The sequence below is a fragment of the Tupaia chinensis genome, unplaced genomic scaffold (genome assembly GCF_000334495.1).
Source record: "Tupaia chinensis unplaced genomic scaffold, TupChi_1.0 Scaffold000581_1, whole genome shotgun sequence".
NCBI classification, from domain to species: Eukaryota; Metazoa; Chordata; class Mammalia; order Scandentia; family Tupaiidae; genus Tupaia; species Tupaia belangeri.
Window position 1 is genome coordinate 1388157 of NW_006160097.1, and position 6387 is coordinate 1394543.

A 6387-nucleotide genomic window follows, 5' to 3' on the forward strand; every position below is an offset into this window, starting at 1 on the left:
CAGAAGACTACAGCTGCTTCCTGTCTTGGGCTGTTGCTAACGGGCAGAAATTAAATAAGTTAAAGATGACAGCAATCTTGTCAATGTGATCTCTAGACCTCAAGTCCCAGCCCTTGGTTGAATGTTAATCGCCATAAAGACCCTTTGCGACTTGCCACTATCCCCTCTCCCTGGTCCTGAAATTGCTTTCTTGAAAGTGTGTTTTCGGTGGTCATGGCCCTACACATAGTCTTCTCCACATCTCCAATCCAATTTTCACTTATCTTAAAAAAAAACAAAAAAAAAAGTCTTTCATGGGGGCAGGCTGTATGGGGCGCTATGGGAAAAAAAACAGAACTCCCACCAAGTTCATATGTAGTTTAAAATATTAATCAAATTACCAATGAAATAATTGAAACTAGGAAGAGTAGAAGGCTCCTCCCTAAAAGTAATGTTAGACCTGAAAGAAGAGTAGACCTTAGCAGGGTGAAAATGGAGGACACAAGTGTACAGAGCAGCGTAACACTTGTGAAGGTCTGAAGCTAGTTAGTGAGAATTTAGGAGGCGAAAGAAGTCTGGTATGACTGGACCTTGAAGAAAGAGAGCAAGGTAGGGATCATATCTGCTGTGCCAATGACCACTTACATATCACACGTTTTATGCAGAGAGTTTTGAGAAGTTCAGCAAATACAAGAATCTGTGGTTTTAAATGATTATCTTGTCTATAGTTACTAGATTAGAAGGGATAAGCTTGAAATGGGAGGAGCCATTGTAATAGTCAACGTGAGAGGTAATGGTACCTTAGACTATGACAGGAAATGTAATAACTAAAAGATCCCAGAGATCTTAGGAGGTAGAACAATTAGGACTTGCTGACTTGTTGAATATAAGAATGTTAGTAGAGAGAAGAGTAAATAATTTCATGGCTAAGTGGTGATACAGAGATACTGCAAATGGACCCACATGGATAAGGTCCTAGGCTCACATTCCAGGATCTCCTTGATCACGCCAGGTGCCACGTACCTGTGTAGTAGATCAGCTGAAAATCCTGTTGGGGATGTCTGTCTGTCACTGTCTCTCTTACTGTCCCTCTTCCTCTCTCTCATGGAAAGAAAACAAACAAAAAGATACTTTGATAGCCAATAATATAAGGAGAGGGAAAAATGACACAGGAGAAATAGAAGTTTCTTAAATTAGGATGGCCAAGTCCCCCTCAGGATATTTGAGCTGAAACTTGAATGAAAAGAAGATAATTTGGTAAAGATCTGGGGGGACAACATCCCAAGTGGCAACTGAAATGATTTTGAGGTTCATGACAACAACAAACAGGAAAAGGAAGGCCTGTGTGGCTAATCCATAAGAAAGAAGGTGAGAACAAGGTCAGAGAAGTGATAAAGATCCTTCTGATATCGACCTTATAGACTAGGGCAAAGAGTGTGGCAATGCTCAAAAGATTAGCATGAAAAACATGGAAAATATTTCGAGGTGAACAAAGAAACTTAACAGTAATAAGTAATAGGTTTTCAACAAAGAAATTGGAAGGCAGAGAAGTATTCTTTCAATATTTTTCCCATGTTGAATTTTTCTAAGATGCACAAATAGAATTAATACAATGATACATACATTCTACAATTTCAAAACATTTTAACGATGGTTTCCATGAGACGCTATTGTCCTTCATAGTTTTGCCAAAGTTCAGATGCCTGATATTTTCTAAAAGCCAAACTTTTCTTCCTTTGTACACACAAAATTAATTTGTTTTTCAGATTTTGCCAAATGTTTTCTTTGTGAGCCTGTCCATGTTGCTGCTTAGTTTGATAGATTTCATTTTCTAGGTACACAATAGTTTGCTCACTCTCGTAATTCTTACTGACTGGGATACCCAATTTGACTCCATTTCTCTCAATTTAAATCCAACCATGAATTGTATGATCTTTCCCTGCCAATTTAAATCTTTAATATGTTTCCTTAACTTCTGAAGCTTTTTTCATCCATGTTCAATCATATGAGCTACATTATCATTATGTACTTTCTAGACATTGTATCCATGCTGTGACATTAGTTCCATATTCCCAGTTCAAACAGCTTGATGTTCTAACTGGACCAAAGAATTGTTTATACATCTTTGCCATGTGATGGTAATTCTTGCCACCCCAAGGATGGGGCTGTAAGTTCACACTGTTTCATACTGAGCAATTCAAATGGTTGTCAAGCAACCAATCTTTTAAATTCATTTCTTATGATGTCATTTTCAAAAACTGACATGTAGTTGGGGGCATGAGGGGAGTTATCAGGTTGCTCAGGTAATTCTTACCTGGTTGTTATCTCGGAGTTTTCTCTTCCACTGGCACTGCAGCCATTCTGCACATATTAGACTCTTCATAACCTTGATCAAAATAAGACAGTGCATCCATCACAAACTCTAGCCACCAATCTGTGCCCACCATCCGGGGAACCTAAGGTTCATCTATGTTTTCTTCATATTTTATTCTGAATGACAACAGTTGATAATAAGATAAATAGGTACACTGAAATACCATTATTAACAAGAATGCAAAATCTAGCAACTCATTTTTTTTCCATTGACCTAAATTTCTAGAGGTAACAATAATAATAAAGGTAGTCAAGAGATACCTTTGTAAATGTTCTTAAAAAAGCAGGATTATTGGGCCAGCAGTTGGCATGGTGGCTAAGGGCACTAGACTCCCACATGGCTGACTGCAGTTCGAGTACCGCACCTGGCAGTTTGCTTTCTCACTTTCCCTCTCTTTCTCTCACTCTGTCCCTCTCTGGTCAAATTTTAATAAATAGATAAATAAGTAAATTTTAATAAATAAAAAGCAGGGTTACAGGATGTAAATGTCATGAAATATTAACCAAAATGTCAAATTGTAAAAGTTTAATTTTTGCACAATAAAGTTCGAGAGAACGTATGTGACCTATATGTTAAGCAGGGATGGCTAGACCAGAGATGATTATCTAGAAAAAGAAGTCATGATACAGGAGACATATTGCTAAATGAAATGTGAGCTCCAGAAGTAGGATTGGTATGTGTTTTAGATTATGTTTTCCTAGAAAGAAATATTACTACTTGCCTTATTAATTTCAGGCTTGATGAGATCATTCGCTTTAGTAGCAAATGAGATGTGAGAAGTAAATGTGTTATGCACAAGTCAAAGCTTTAGAGGCTGACATATGCCATTTTCCTTCTTCCCTTTGCTGCAATGTCAATGGTGTTCTAGATGGAGGTTGCTCTACCAGCTTGGGTGTCAGGGTGAGAACTAGTTGGAACAGAGCCATTGCTGATCTGCAGTCGACATATATTGAGAATAAGAAATAAACCTTTTTTTTCAAGTCACCATATGTGGAAGTATTAATAGTTTGTTAACATGGTGTAATGTAGCCCACCTTACTAAAGTCAGACTTTGGTACTGAAACTGTGGTGCCATGTTATGATTAAAATCCTGGACCACCCTGTAGCATAGTAGGTAACTGCTATGCATAGAAGGCCAGGTCCTCCACATGACTGACAGTGTTTTGAATCTGGGTCAGCAGAGCAGTGTGGCCAGATGCCTTTGGGGGGATGCATTCTCTCTCTCTCTCTCTCTCTCTCTCTCTCTCTCTCTCTTTCTCTCTCTCTCTCTTTTCTGTGGTGATAAAAATCCTAAAATATGTAGCATTGATCCAGGCAACAGGTGACTAAGTAATTATTACCAAAGGCTAGAAGGATGACAATTGATACAATTCAGTGCTGGAACATTTGTTGAGACACTTAGTCCAATTAATTGGAAAGCAATTAATGTTTCTGATGAGCTCAAAGACTGCAGTGAAATGACAGAGAGTATGTTAAGTACTACAGGCTACAGTTGACAAAGTAGTACAATAAAGAGATGGAGTCGGGAAGTATTGGGTTGTCAGAAAAGTCATGATGCATTCTTGCATAAACAAACACATCATGACTTTTCCAACAACCCACTAATTGGTCACTTTGCAAGCAGTAATGCAGGGAATAGAGCATGCACAATTTTAGAGACTTTTAGAGTTGGAAGATCTGACTGATTCTCACTTCTAGCTGTGTAAGATAAAAGTGAGAAGGCATTTGGGCTACAAAAGTCAATTAATCAAGAAATTGTCCTATTGGAAACCAACAGTTAATGTAATGGCTATGTCGCTGGACTCCCACGTAATTGACCGCGGTTCGCGTCCTGGACCCGGTGGCTTAAAACTCACGCCAGGTGCATGTGCGTGCGTGCCCAAGATCCCGAGAGGAGAACGGAGGAGAAGGGATTGCGGCGTGACCATACCCCCTGGGGAGTGACTTCTCGCTTTCTCTCTCTATGTCTCTGTCTGTCTGGCGAGCACACACGCCTTATAGCGAAAAACCTCTCCAAAAAAAAAAAAAAAAGAAATTGTCCTCTTCAAGAATGTGGCCATCATACCATTGTTAAGACATTTCAATTAAATAAGGTATCTTTAGTAAATCCTTTCAACTGAACAATTTGAAAGTCTGGACAAAAAGATGAGGGTATAGCTCTTCCAGCAAAGCCTGATAAGTAGATGACTGACCTTAGGTCTAGGAAAGAGAGAAGCATGTCTCAGAAAGAACTCTCGATATGGTCGTTAGTTCATGGAGCTGACTGGAATCAAATAGGTGAGAAGCAGCCTAAGTATTGCTAAAAGAACTATCAGCCTTGAAATAAAGACACTGTAACTGGATGTGAAATGACACTTGTCTCCCTATCTTTTGGAGGTAAGGAGCAGGTGGAGAGATGTGCTCATCTTTTTTGTTTGTTTTGTTTTTTTGGATAACCATCACATTTTAATCTTATTATCATAAATGTTAATGAAGTTCTGTATTTAGCTATTGTCTAATGCACTCTACAATAAGCAATGATTCATTTTAACCAACATTAATTCTTTGGTTAATCAATTCAAATGATTGCTAGAGAGGAGGTATTTTGTGCTCATCTTTTAATAAGGGCCTATTTTCTAATGCTCTCTTTAGATATATTTAAGGCAAGACTTTAGAAGGCATGATAAGAGCCAAAGGGAAGACTGAATTAGAATTCCCACATGACAAAATCAGAGTGTAACCAAGGAATATTCCTTACCTTCAGTTAGCAACAACTTCTATTCAGTGAAATTTCAGGATAAGTGTTTATCTCCCAATTTTTTTCTCTTTTTGAATAGTATCATTCATTGGAATTTTCCAGTCTCTATTCCACCATTGCATTTTGGGTGTGTGGGCAAATAATTTCTCTTTGTTACTTTATACATCTCCAGAACTAACACAGAGACTATAGAGTCAGTTTATAGACTTTGAACTGGAAGTAATGGCAAAATAATACATGAATACTATGTCCCTTGGTGAAGGTAGGAGGGGCATTTTAAAATTTCATGAAAGATGTGTATTTGAAAAAACTACAAATTGATTTTTAAAAATTTTGCACCAAAATAAACACAGAATAAAACTATCGCAGGGCATAAGATCATAATAAATGAATTGGCAATATCTTTTTTTTCCAACCCACTCTGAGATTTGTGCTCTCTGATGTCTTGTGTTTCTGTATTTGATATAACCTTGTGAATAATTTTAAAATGCAAAAATGTATTAATACTAGTTGTCCAAATTAAATATAATTAATATGGTAAATAGTTTCTATAAAACTTATGCACAGTATCAGTAGCACCCAAAACAAAGTATTTCCCTTGGATAGTGTCCCTGAAGATTCAGACCTGGAAAATTCTGGAAGTAATAGTGATTATGTTTTGTTATTAATGTGTGACAGTAAAGAAATAGCTTTTTCGGAGAAAAATAATTTGATAAGTGAGCCATGGAGTGCAATTATATTAATGCAAATTGAAGACAGAATCTTATATTTTTTTATTCTGTTTGCATTTAGGCATTTAATTATTTTTCTACTAGATAAATTGACAACTGGAGTTGTTTCTCTGATAACACAAATACAAATTATACCTTCACTAGTTAATAAAGATTCTGCAGCTATCCCTAATCTAAAAACAAATATGTTCTACAGTATTATGATTATTTAGCATAAACTGTATTTAATTATAAAATTTCTATTAGGAAAATGAAAACGTTTTTTGGTCTATGAAAGTTTACTTCCACTGTTATAAATCTCTGAGCTTCACATACTGTCATCATCTGAATTAAACACCTGAAGCACTTTATGTACAAAATTCAATTAATACTAAAGTGCAGAGAAATGCTAACCATTTTCAGTAGTAGTACTTCTTCACTGAAACTTTTCGGTTAAATAATATTTTAGGAAAACTATGTGTTTACAACTTTTGGAATATTATTCCAAACACTTAGTTCTTTAAGTATAGCTTTTTATTTTTTTTAGTTTTGCCATAGGTGTCTGTGCTCATTAGAGAGAGACACAG

The 6387-nt window shown here is 36.6% G+C and overlaps 1 pseudogene; it reads right to left on the bottom strand.

Annotated features, from left to right (window-relative positions):
• The window catches only part of LOC102502439 (pre-mRNA-splicing factor SPF27 pseudogene), a 2728-nt pseudogene extending 302 nt beyond the window's left edge, over nucleotides 1–2426 (bottom strand).
• Between the last annotated feature and the right edge of the window lie 3961 nt (nucleotides 2427–6387).